Source organism: Urocampus carinirostris, chromosome 2 (genome assembly GCF_059441175.1).
Source record: "Urocampus carinirostris isolate Australia breed hairy pipefish chromosome 2, RoL_Ucar_1.0, whole genome shotgun sequence".
Lineage (NCBI taxonomy): Eukaryota > Metazoa > Chordata > Actinopteri > Syngnathiformes > Syngnathidae > Urocampus > Urocampus carinirostris.
In genome coordinates this window covers 3482120-3494449 of record NC_142350.1, presented here as the reverse complement: position 1 = coordinate 3494449, position 12330 = coordinate 3482120, and the positions used below count along the sequence as shown (strand labels likewise).

Genomic DNA, 12330 nt, shown 5'->3' with positions numbered 1-12330 from the left:
GGGAGGCGGGGGACATTGAGTCCGAGTGGACCATGTTCCGCGCCTCCATTGTCGAGGCGGCTGATCGGAGCTGTGGCCGCAAGGTAGTCGGTGCCTGCCGCGGTGGCAACCCTCAGACCCGTTGGTGGTCACCGGCGGTGAGGGATGCCGTCAAGCTGAAGAAGGAGTCTTATCGGGCCTTCCTGGCCTGTGGGACTCTGGAAGCAACTGGCAGGTATCGGCTGGCCAAGCGGAATGCGGCTTTGGCGGTTGCCGAGGCAAAAACTCGGGCATGGGAGGAGTTTGGCGAGGCCATGGAAGCCGACTTCCGAACGGCTTCGAGGAAATTCTGGTCCACCATCCGACGTCTTAGGGGGAGGAAGCGGTGTGCCATCGACACTGTGTATAGTGCCGATGGGGCGCTGCTGACCTCGACCCGGGACGTTGTGAATCGGTGGGCGGAGTACTTCGAAGACCTCCTCAATTCCACCGGCACGTCTTCCTCTGGGGAAGCAGAGCCTGAGGACTCTGGGTTGGGCTCTCGTATCACTGGGGTTGAAGTCACCGAGGTTGTCAAAAAACTCCTCGGTGGCAGAGCCCCGGGGGTCGATGAGATCCGCCCAGACTTCATTAAGGCTCTGGATGTTGTGGGCGTGTCATGGTTGACGCGCCTCTGCAACATCGCGTGGACATCGGGGACAGTGCCTCTGGACTGGCAGACTGGGGTGGTGGTTCCCGTATTTAAGAAGGGGGACCGGAGAGTGTGTTCCAACTACAGGGGAATCACACTTCTCAGCCTCCCTGGTAAGGTCTATTCAGGGGTACTGGAGAGGAGGGTCCGCCAGGAAGTCGAATCTCGGATTCAGGAGGAACAGTGTGGTTTTCGTCCTGGCCGTGGAACACTGGACCAGCTCTATACACTCTTCAGGGTCTTTGAGGGTGCATGGGAGTTTGCCTGTCCGGTCTACATGTGTTTTGTGGACTTGGAGAAGGCATTCGACCGTGTTCCTCGGGAGGCCCTGTGGGGGGTGCTTCGGGAGTATGGGGTACCGCACAGTCATATCCGGGCTGTGCGGTCCCTGTATGCCCGGTGCCAGAGTCTGGTCCGCATTGCCGGCAATAAGTCGGATTCGTTCCCGGTGAGGGTTGGGCTCCGCCAGGGCTGCCCTTTGTCACCGATTCTGTTCATAACTTTTATGGACCGAATTTCTAGGCGCAGCCTTGGCGGGGATGGAGTCCGGTTTGGGGGCCTCAGCATTGCGTCACTGCTTTTTGCAGATGACGTGGTGCTGTTGGCTTCCTCAGCCCGTGATCTTCAGCTCTCGCTGGAGCGATTCGCAACCGAGTGTGAAGCGGCCGGGATGGGGATCAGCACCTCCAAGTCCGAGACCATGGTTCTCAGTCGGAAAAGGGTGGTATGCTCCCTCCGTGTCGAGGAGGAGGTCTTGCCCCAAGTGGAGGAGTTCAAGTATCTTGGGGTCTTGTTCACGAGTGAGGGTAGGATGGAACGGGAGATCGACAGACGGGTCGGTGCAGCGTCTGCCGTCATTCGGACCCTGTACCGGTCTGTCGTGGTGAAGAGGGAGCTGAGCCGAAAGGCAAAGCTCTCGATCTACCGGTCGATCTACGTTCCTACCCTCACCTATGGTCATGAACTTTGGGTCATGACCGAAAGAACACGATCCTGGATACAAGTGGCCGAAATGAGTTTCCTCCGCAGGGTGTCTGGGTTCTAACTTAGAGATAAGGTGAGAAGCTCAGTCATCCGGGAGGGACTCGGAGTAGAGCCACTGCTCCTCCGCGTTGAGAGGAGCCAGTTGAGTTGGCTCGGGCATCTAATAAGGATGCCTCCTGGACGCCTCCCTCGGCAGGTGTTCCGGGCATGTCCCACCGGCAGGAGGCCCCGGGGGCGGCCCAGGACACGTTGGAGAGACTATGTCTCTCGGCTGGCTTGGGAACGCCTCGGGGTCCCGTCGGATGAGCTGGAGGAAGTGGCTGGGGATACGGACGTCTGGGCTTCCCTTTTAACGCTGCTGCCCCCGCGACCCGACCTCGGATAAGCGGAAGACAATGGATGGATGGATGGATTATCAAAATTCCACAAATTCTCAGAATTTGTAGAAGGAATCACCCGGAAAAAGTGTTGACAAGTCGAGCTATTGCTATGTCTGCCTTGTGCATTTCCACCGGATGGCAAAAGCTGACGTCATTGGATCAGTTTTTCAAGAAACGCTGGGGGAAAAGGTAAATGCAAAGCAGCAAGATCCTGGACAAACAAGGTGGCGACCTCTACGTATGGATTCTACTATGTAAAAGAAATACAAATTTCTCAATCTATGATTTTTTTTTTTACAAAAATTGATATTGGTATGACAGTTCAACTATGTTTGCCTAATATTTAAATCAATGAGGTATTTTTAAAACCACACTGTTCCTCCTGAATCTGAGATTCGACCTCCTGGCAGACCCTCCTCTCCAGTACCCCTGAATAGACCCTACCAGGCAGGCTGAGAAGTGTGATTCCCCTGTAGTTGGAACACACTCTCCGGTCCCCCTTCTTAAAAAGGGGAACCACTACCTCAGTCTGCCAGTCCAGATGCACCGTCCCCGATGTCCACGCAATGTTGCAGAGGCATGTCATGGTTGACAACATCCTAAACCTTAATGAACTCCGGGCGGATCTCATCGACCCCTGGGGCCCTGCCACAGAGGAGCTTTTTGACCACCTTGGTGACTTCAACCCAAGAGATGCGAGAGCCCAACTCAGAGACCTCCGGCTCTACTTCCCCAGGGGAAGACGTGTCGGTGGGATTGAGGAGATCTTCAAGGTACTCCGCCCACCGATTCACCACGTCCCGGGTCGAGGTCAGCAGCGCCCCATCGGCACTATACACAGTGTTGATGGCACACCGCTTCCGCCCCCTACGACGCCGGATGGTGGACCAGAATTTCCTCGAAGCCGTTCGGAAGTCGGCTTCCATGGCCTCGCCAAACTCCTCCCATGCCCGAGTTCTTGCCTCGGCAACCGCCGAAGCCGCATTCCGCTTGGCCAGCCGATACCTGCCAGTTGCTTCCAGAGTCCCACAGACCAGGAAGGCCCGATAAGACTCTTTCTTCAGTTTGACGGCATCCCTCACGACCGGGTCTGAGGGTTGCTGCCGCGGCAGGCACCGACTACCTTACGGCCACAGCTCCAATCAGCCGCTTCGACAATGGAGGCGCGGAACTTGGTCCACTTGGACTCAATGTCCCCCGCCTCCCTCGGGACATGGGCAAAGTTCTGCCGGAGGTGCAATTGAAACTTCTTCTGACAGGAGATTCTGCCAGCCATTCCCAACGGACGCTCACAACACGCTTGGGTCTGCCGGGTCGGACCGGCATCTTCCCCCACCATCGAAGCCAACTCACCACCAGGTGGTGATCAGTTGACAGCTCCGCCCCTTTCTTCACCCGAGTGTCCAGAACATGCGGCCGTAGGTCCGACGAAACGACGACAAAGTCGATCATCGAACTACGGCCTAGGGTATCCTGGTGCCAAGTGCACATACGGACACCCTTTTGTCTGAACATGGTGTTCGTTATGGACAAACCATGCCGGGCACAGAAGTCCAATAACGAAACCCCCGGTGAGGGTTGGACTCTGCCAGGGCTGCCCTTTGTCACCGATTCTGTTCATAACTTTTATGGACAAAATTTCTAGGCGCAGCCTTGATGGGGATGGAGTCCGGTTTGGGGGCCTCAGCATTGCGTCACTGGATTTTGCAGATGACATGGTGCTGTTGGCCTCCTCAGGCCGTGATCTTCAGCTCTCGCTGGAGCGGTTCGCAGCCGAGTGTGAAGCGGCCGGGAAAGGGTGGCATGCTCCCTCCGGGTTGGGGAAGAGATCTTGCCCCAAGTGGAGGAGTTCAAGTATATTGGGGTCTTGTCCACGAGTGAGGGTAGGATGGAACGGGAGATCGACAGACGGGTCGGTGCAGCGTCTGCCGTCATTCGGACCCTGTACCGGTCTGTCGTGGTGAAGAGGGAGCTGAGCCGAAAGGCAAAGCTCTCGATCTACCGGTCGATCTACGTTCCTACCCTCACCTATGGTCATGAACTTTGGGTCATGACCGAAAGAACACGATCCCGGATACAAGTGGCCGAAATGAGTTTCCTCCGCAGGGTGTCTGGGTTCTAACTTAGAGATAAGGTGAGAAGCTCAGTCATCCGGGAGGGACTCTGTGTAGAGCCACTGCTCCTCCGCATTGAGAGGAGCCAGTTGAGATGGCTCGGGCATCTGATAAGGATGCATCCTGGACGGCTCCTTCGGGAGGTGTTCCGGGCATGTCCCACCAGCAGGAGGCCCCGGGGGCGACCCAGGACACGCTGGAGAGACTATGTCTCTCGGCTGGCTTGGGAACGCCTCGGGATCTCGTCGGATGAGCTGGAGGAGGTGGCTGGGGATAGGGACGTCTGGGCTTCCCTTTTAAGGCTGCTGCCCCAGCGACCCGACCTCGGATAAGCGGAAGATAACGGATGGATGGATGGATGGATGGATGGATGGTATTTTTAATGAGTGAACGTCTGTTCCCTAAAAACTTTTGAGCGGCGTGATCCAGAGACTGCACATTTAAATGACGTCAGGTGTCACTCATTCTGCCACCGAGAACACTGCATTTCAGTGATGTCACTAACAACGTTTTTTTCATTATAATACTTAGTTAATCAATTCATGATTTTCATGTCTTGTGAAAAATGAAAAACGTTTAGTCTCAAATGAAGACAGTGTGTTTAGATGACGCCACGTGTCCATCATTCTGCTGGATATTGCTCAATTTTGGTGACGGTATTGACAAGGCAACTTGTTTTGTTTTATATTGTAACCATTCCCTGTCCAATACATTCAACTATTAAACTACTGTACAATTAAAGCCTCAAACTGTCACAATAAGGAATTAGAAACCAAATGTTGTCCATTTCCAAAATAAAACTACTAATTAAATTCCCTCAGATTAATAGTAGTCGGATGCAGTAGTCTGATCAAACAGCGTTCTCTAGCGGTCAAACACTTAAACACAGGGACATTTAACTAGTGACGCATCATAGTGGCCACTAGAGACTTGAGTTGGGTCATTTAGTTTCCTAAGTCAAGTCAAGTTATGTTTATTTGTAGAGCGCCTACTCTCAAACAGTGTCAAAGTTCACTACATAAACTATTACACCAACCCCTGATCTAAAACCTACACGTGGGCAAGGAACAACTCAAAAACCTCAGCATGAGGAAATGAAGAAGCCGTGAAAGGGGACTGTACTTTAGGTAATCTCAGCCTTCAGGATGACTAGGCTGCAATAGCCTCAACAGACAATACACAGACATTATCAACATGAAATATAGGGAATAACAGAATGTCCGGTTAAAAGCTTCCTGAGGTCATCATCATTCATAAGCTATAGGATATAAGTGAGTTTTAAGCCTAGATTTAAAAATTTCCACTGAGGTTGCAAATCAAAATTCCGACGACGGAGCATTCCACGGCACCGAATGGAGAACGCTTTCGAACCAGGGTATTTGTTCTTGGCTCTTGGAATCACGAGCAGACCAGTACTTTCTAAACCAGGGGTTAGGAACTTTTTTGACCCAAAGAGCCATAAAAGCAAAAAAAATGTTTTAAAAAGAAATTGAGAGAGCCACATCATATATTTTAAGACAAAATTGAAAAAAACTGCCAAACACGCTCTCTAGACAAAAGCTAATTCTTCAGCACATTTTATTTCACTGTGTGTCCTATGATGATTTAATCAAATGTATGAAATGATAATAATGCCAAATCCTGTGTCCCAAATCAATGTAAATATGCCATTTACAATTTGTCTTCCACCTTAAGTTAAGAGTGTTGAGGCAATTTTTTTCCATGAAATTTGTCCTTAATAACGGTTTCAAAACAATGTGCATGCAAAGTTTTTTTTGTAAAAATGTCACAAATTACTGCGAACGATACGCATATCGTCATATTCACTTTCGGTGAAGACTGCACTGAGCGAGAGAGAGAGAAGGAAGTGCCTTGCGCTGTGTGCAGGGATCCGCCCACCTGTACTGCTCACCCAATCAAAGTCGTTTGCCAGCGTTTTTATTTATCAGTTTAAATGGTTTCTTATCGAACTTCTGCATTAAGTTGCTTCGGCTTTATATGGACCAAAATCGGGATGAAATCACTTGACTTTGGAACGCCACAGAGAGATGTGCAATAGTTACATTTTATTTCTGAGCCCTACGTACTCATGAAAAGAGCCACATATGGCTCCCGAGCCATAGGATCCCTACCCCTGTTCTAAGCGAAGGCTCCAAGCAGTAACATACCAATATAACCTTAAAAACACATGTTTGGCTGACAGGAAGCGAATGCATGTTAGCTCAAATTGCGGTAATGTGATGAAACTTTCTTGTCTTAGTTAAAAGACTCGCTGCAGCATTTTGTACCAGCTGCAGGCTTTTGATGCCAAGATTCGAGAGACCGGAGAGTAGCACATTACAGTAATCGAGACAGGAGGTTGCTAACGCATGTTCTAGCATCAGACTGGGACAACATAGGGTGAATTTTTGACAAAAAGATGAAAAAAAAGATGTTCTATAATATTCTTAACATGTAGCTTAAATGACAGATCAGGCTCGAATGTGTCTCCTAAATTTTGGTCCAAGTCACTCTGGGTGATATTACGTTTGTCAAGGTTCGGAGAAGGGTTTCAGAACAGCAAATAAGGTGGATCAATAATTAACATTTCAGTTTTTTCAGGATTGAGGTGCAAGAAGTTAGGTGACATCCATCGTTTGATCTCAGTGAGGAGCCTCCAAATTCCCACGACTTAGTGGAGCAGATTCCTCCATTGGAAGATACAGCTGAGTGTCATCTTTGTAGCAATGAAAACTGATTATAAAATTGATATAACCTAACACACAGGTGTCAAACATAAAGCCCGCGGGCCGTATCAGTCCCACCAGGGGATTGACTCTGGCCCACGAGACAACACTGAGAGAAGTTCAAGAGAAAAATGAGCAGCACTATTAAATATGTCTAATAGATTAAGCCACTGGAGCTCTTTCTCTCTCTCTATGTGACTCGCTTTCTGTCAGTCTTTCCCTTTCTCTCTCTCTCTCTCTCCAGTTTTTTCTCTCTTTATTTGTCTCATTATTTCTCTCTCTCTCTCTCTACAGTTTTTTCTCTCTTTATTTGTCTCATTTTTTCTCTCTCTCTCTTTGTCTTTTTCCCTCTCGCACTTTTTTCCCTCTCTCTCTCTTCCTTCATTCCTTCCTTCCTTCCTTTCCTTTTAATCCAGAATGAGATTATTTTCCACCATTTTGCCCCTGAGCTAAAACTTTAAAGTTTGATACCCCTGACCTAGCGGAAGCATGTACATGCTGAAAAGAAATGGCCCAAGTACAGAACCCGCTCATAGTGACTTTTGTCTTAACTTAAAATTATGAAAGAATATTAGGTAAAAGCACCTGGTTCCACTTCCGGTGTCCATGCGCGGTTTTGTTTACAAAAGCCGACAAAATGCGACCGTAACAAATGTTCTCCTTTGTCGAACAGAAACAACCATTAAACCCTTCTCAGGGCGTCCACTTAAAGTTTTTCCCTGTGTAATATGTTTAAAAAGATGACGGAATTCGATCCAGATTCCGGCGGGCGGGTCAAGGGAGTTACTATTGTGAAGCCGATCGTTTTCGGAAACGTTGCTCGATATTTCGGGTCTGTTTATGTCAAGCCATACATAAATGAGGATATGTCTGCATATGTGAAGAAAATCCAATTCAAGCTGCACGAGAGTTATGGCAACCCTCTTAGAGTGGTGACCAAGCCCCCTTATGAGATCACTGAGACTGGCTGGGGAGAGTTTGAGATCACCATCAAGATTGTATTCATCGATCCCAATGAGAGATCTGTGACTCTTTACCATCTGCTGAAGTTCTTTCAGTCAGACTCCAGCGCCATGCCCAAGAAAACGGTTGTATCGGAGTTCTACGACAAAATGATCTTCCAGGATCCAACAGCCATGATGCAGCAGCTCCTGACCAAATCAAGGCAACTAACCCTGAGGCTTTACAAGCACGAGACCGAATTCGGCCAGCTGGAGCAGAGGACCAAGGAGAAAATGGAGGCGGCCAAGAAAAGAACCAGTCAGCAGATCACAGAATTAAAGGACAAGCTGAAGGCCAGCAAGGAGAATATCAACTATCTCAAGCTGGAGATCAGGAAACTGGAGGAAGACGGAGACCACAAGGAACACTGACTGTCACGAATTATGAAAAAAAAAAACAGTATTGCTTGTACTGCAGTTGTGATGGGTTTTTTTTAAAGTTACATTGTGTTTGAAAAAAAAAGAAATATGAGGTAAAAGCCTACTAAAACAGCTGAAATCGATATTCTAACAATAGTATCGTTCGTCATCGTTTGCGTGGTCTGTGAATCATTTATTCATTCATTCATATCAGAGACAAACTCCTCGCCCGGTGACTCACTGAGGAATGAAGTTATGAAGATGGGCCTGATCAGCAACTATGATGTCATCACAGAAAAAAATGTTTCGCCAAATGATTTGAATAGATTCATATTTTTTTGAAACGAGATCAGAGAACGTGCAGAATGCGTTCATAAACTAAGATCACTCGCCTGTCAAACAAACACAACAAAAAGAAAGCATGGCCGTGTTTGGTGTGCGTCCCTTGGCAGGCCTACTTTTCTTTGTTTTTCGGAAGGTTTGTTGCCATGGCGCCGCGGGGTCATAAAGCGATGCTCTAGATTGTGCAACCAGAATTGCTTCATCCTCCTTGACGCATGCCGGGAATGCAACGACTTCTTCCAAAGATTTTGTGGGAAAATGCGCCAAAAAATATAGAAAATTCCACAAAAATGAACCCTATAAGAAAAAGGTAAGAATCGTATCTGAAAAATGTTTATAGATGTCACAAAAATATGTCAAGAAAGACCTTTTTTATCATTTATTCATTATTGTTATTATATATTTCATTCAACAATTATTTACATTAAATGTTTGTTTTCCACAAATATGTAGCTTTTATTTTATTGTTTGGACGGCTCAAAGTCTCAAAGTTGTAGCGAAAAAAGAAGTACCGGTAATAGATAGAGATAGATAGATAGATAGATACTTTATTCATCCCCGAAGGGAAATTCACATAGTCTTATATATAATAGTCTTATATACTGGAAAATGAAGTCCAAAAAAACTGGAAGTTGTTGTCTATTAAATCTAATCTTGTAGGCCAATAAACTGGAATTTGTTTGCTGCATTCCAGAAAAGTGGGAAGTCGGACTTTTCCAACCTACTACTAGGAAAATATCATTGGAGTGACACTCAATGTGGAAGGTCCTAGCCACAAAGACTACAGTACTCGGACATCCCACCTCGGGTGTCATTCCAGTGATATATTCCGGAAAACTCTAACTTCCAATTTTTCTTGAAACGCTTTGAAGTCGTATCTGGTACCACCCGAGTGGGATAAATCCGACGTTACAATTTTCTGGAATGCAACAATAGTAAAATAGGGATGTCGTAGTCCAACAAACTAAGCTGTAGTCCAAAAATAGAAGTTGTAGTCCCACAAACTGGAAGTTGGAGTCCATGAAATTGGAAATTGATGCCCAATGAGAATGATGCTGTAGTCCAACAAACCAGAGTTTGTATTACAATAAACAAGAAAATGAAGTCCAAAAACGGATATTGTTGTCCAATAAAATGGAAAATGAAGTCCATACTAACTAAGTTGTTGTCCAAAGAGTCAGAAGTTGTGGTCCTTCAACCGGAAATTATAGTACAAAACAGGATCTTGTATTCCAAAAAACTGGGGGTTGAAAACCAAAAACTTAAGTTGTAGTCTGAAACCAAGGGGTTGCAGTTCTAAATACCTGAATTACGGAATTCAGGAACGTTTAGCTGTGGAAGGTGAATGAGTGGCTAGAGAAGAAAAAAAAAGTCAAAGTTGACAGGCCTCAAGTGCCTCAATCACATAACTCACAGTGCAGCTAACAACAAAAATAGCAGCAAGTTGCAAGTCATAGCCTGCAGCCAAGTGGCTAACCTGAGTGGCTAGATAAGAAAACAGTGGAACAAAGTCAAAAATGCCTGGATGACGGAACTCAGGATGTTCACCTGTGGAACAGGAATGACAGTGAAGGACCAAGAAGGAGTAGCCAACAATAACAACAGCGACTACTGGCGAGTCATAGCTTGTAGCCAGGAGGCTAACATGAGCTGCTGGAGAAGGAAAAAAAAGAAACAAAAGTAGACGATGACAAGCCTCAAGTGCCTGAATCACGGAACTCAGGATCAGCTAATATTAAGAATAGCAGCATGTGGCCCGTAACCTGGAGATTGGGGTATAATGTAAATGGCTAGAGAATGAAACAGATGACAAGTCAAAAATGACAAAGGTCAGTTGATAATATAAAATCAGTTCTTTGAATCAGGACAACCGTTGGACACCGTAAAGTGGTCAACGGCTCAGCTTGTTTCCAGGTTCTTGCTAACAGCATCCATCAGTTTCTGTTAGCATAAAATGGACCCCCCTCTAATACTCTGGCTCCCTCTAAATCATTTGCACACCTGTCAAATATATTTTGTCATAACCCTGCCCTCAGGTTTGGTTTACTCTCGCTCTTCTTCTCACTTGCCCTTACCTTATTTGGTCACTCTCTTTCTGGCTCTAATTTCCACCCCACACTTGGTGCCACTTGTCCTGATTACACTCCAATCTCACCTCTCTCTTTTCCCTATTTAAACTCTCCTCAGCTAGGTGCTACTAACAAAGTTATTGTATCGTCCTAAGTGTTCTTCATAGTCTTGTCACAGACCTGCTTAATTCTTGGACTGCCACCGTAGTTGCCAAGCTGGATCACCAACCCGTCGCCTGCCTCTTGGACCATGACTTCTGCCTCTGGAGTGGTAGGTACCTGAAACCATGTGTACTAAACCCAGTCCGTAATAAAGACTACAGCACTAATCTGTTTTCTGCATTGTGCTTCTGCACGCCCTGAGTGGGGCCCAGACATATTTGGTTACACAGGAAGCTTGAACCATTCCAGATGGAGCGTGCTCGTAGGGTATCCCGTCATCCCTCGCTTCCACGTTTAAATTGAGCCGTGATTGACTGATGAAAGAACGAGACGTGGTCTCGCGCCCGAAAATATTTCGCAGTTGGCGCCGATTTTCATCGTCCGTGAAAATGGAGATAGAGCGTCCAGCCAGCCGGCCAGACGCATTTTTGCGTCACGATGAGATCACCGTCTCACTCGGGACGGCATTCCACACCTTATGTAGACAGGAGGGGTCACTCCGTTAGCATTTTTTTTAACACTTGTTGGAGGGGAAGAGTCAAAAATTGGACAGACGTCTCAGTTCATTTTATTATCATACAGAACAAAAAAAGAGTTCTGTAAGAATTACCAGGCTAAATTGTTACTCTTTTCTTTTATGATGTCATTTCACTGTTAACCAGTAGGTGGTATGACATGATTGTGTAAAAGTGTGTAAAATTGAAATGAAGAAGCATAAGTTGTTTTTTGCTTTAATTATTGATTTTAATTGAAATCAATTGTCAAAAATGGGACGGACATAACATTTTATGTCTTCTGTATTCTTTTAAATTTGGATGTTTTTTGGTATGGTTCCGGTCCATCTTAATTCCATTCTTGTAGTTTTATGCAAATCAAATGTGTGAGGGTTTTACTGTATATGGGATGTGATAATTGATTTTAATTAAGAGATTTTCCATTCAAATCAGCTAATATATATGGTTACAATGTTCACTAATTACATTTAGACATACATTGCACTCTTTTGTATTCCAGAGGCGGGCAAACTACAGCAAAATACTATGGCATAATACTGAAAATTAAATGAAATAATAATAAAATAATACCACAAAAATACTATCTTAATACAATACTACGACAGAAATATTAGGAAAATACTCCTATAGAAGTATTACAACAGAATAACAAAAACTGCAGAAATCGTAAAAAAATATTTTTAACACCTGACTTTGAATAGTTGCCCACTCTTGCCTTAGTCTATAAGGCACTATGGATTAAATGAAGAAAAAAATAGTCCATTGTGAAATATTTACATATATATAGCGCTGGACTATAAGACGCAGAAAATGTAAGAGACATGGGTTGCATCAATAAAAACTGTCAGAAAATTAAACATACTTATATATTTTGAGTTCAGCCGATACCTGCCAGTTGCTTCCAGAGTCCCACAGACCAGGAAGGCCCGATAAGACTCTTTCTTCAGCTTGACGGCATCCCTCACGACCGGGTCTGAGGGTTACCGCCGCGGCAGGCACCGACTACC

The 12330-nt window shown here is 46.1% G+C and overlaps 1 pseudogene; it reads left to right on the top strand.

Moving 5' to 3' along the window:
* The first annotated feature begins 7602 nt into the window (after nt 1-7602).
* Nucleotides 7603-8328, top strand: LOC148370670 (YEATS domain-containing protein 4 pseudogene; annotated as a pseudogene).
* Nucleotides 8329-12330: the final 4002 nt, after the last annotated feature.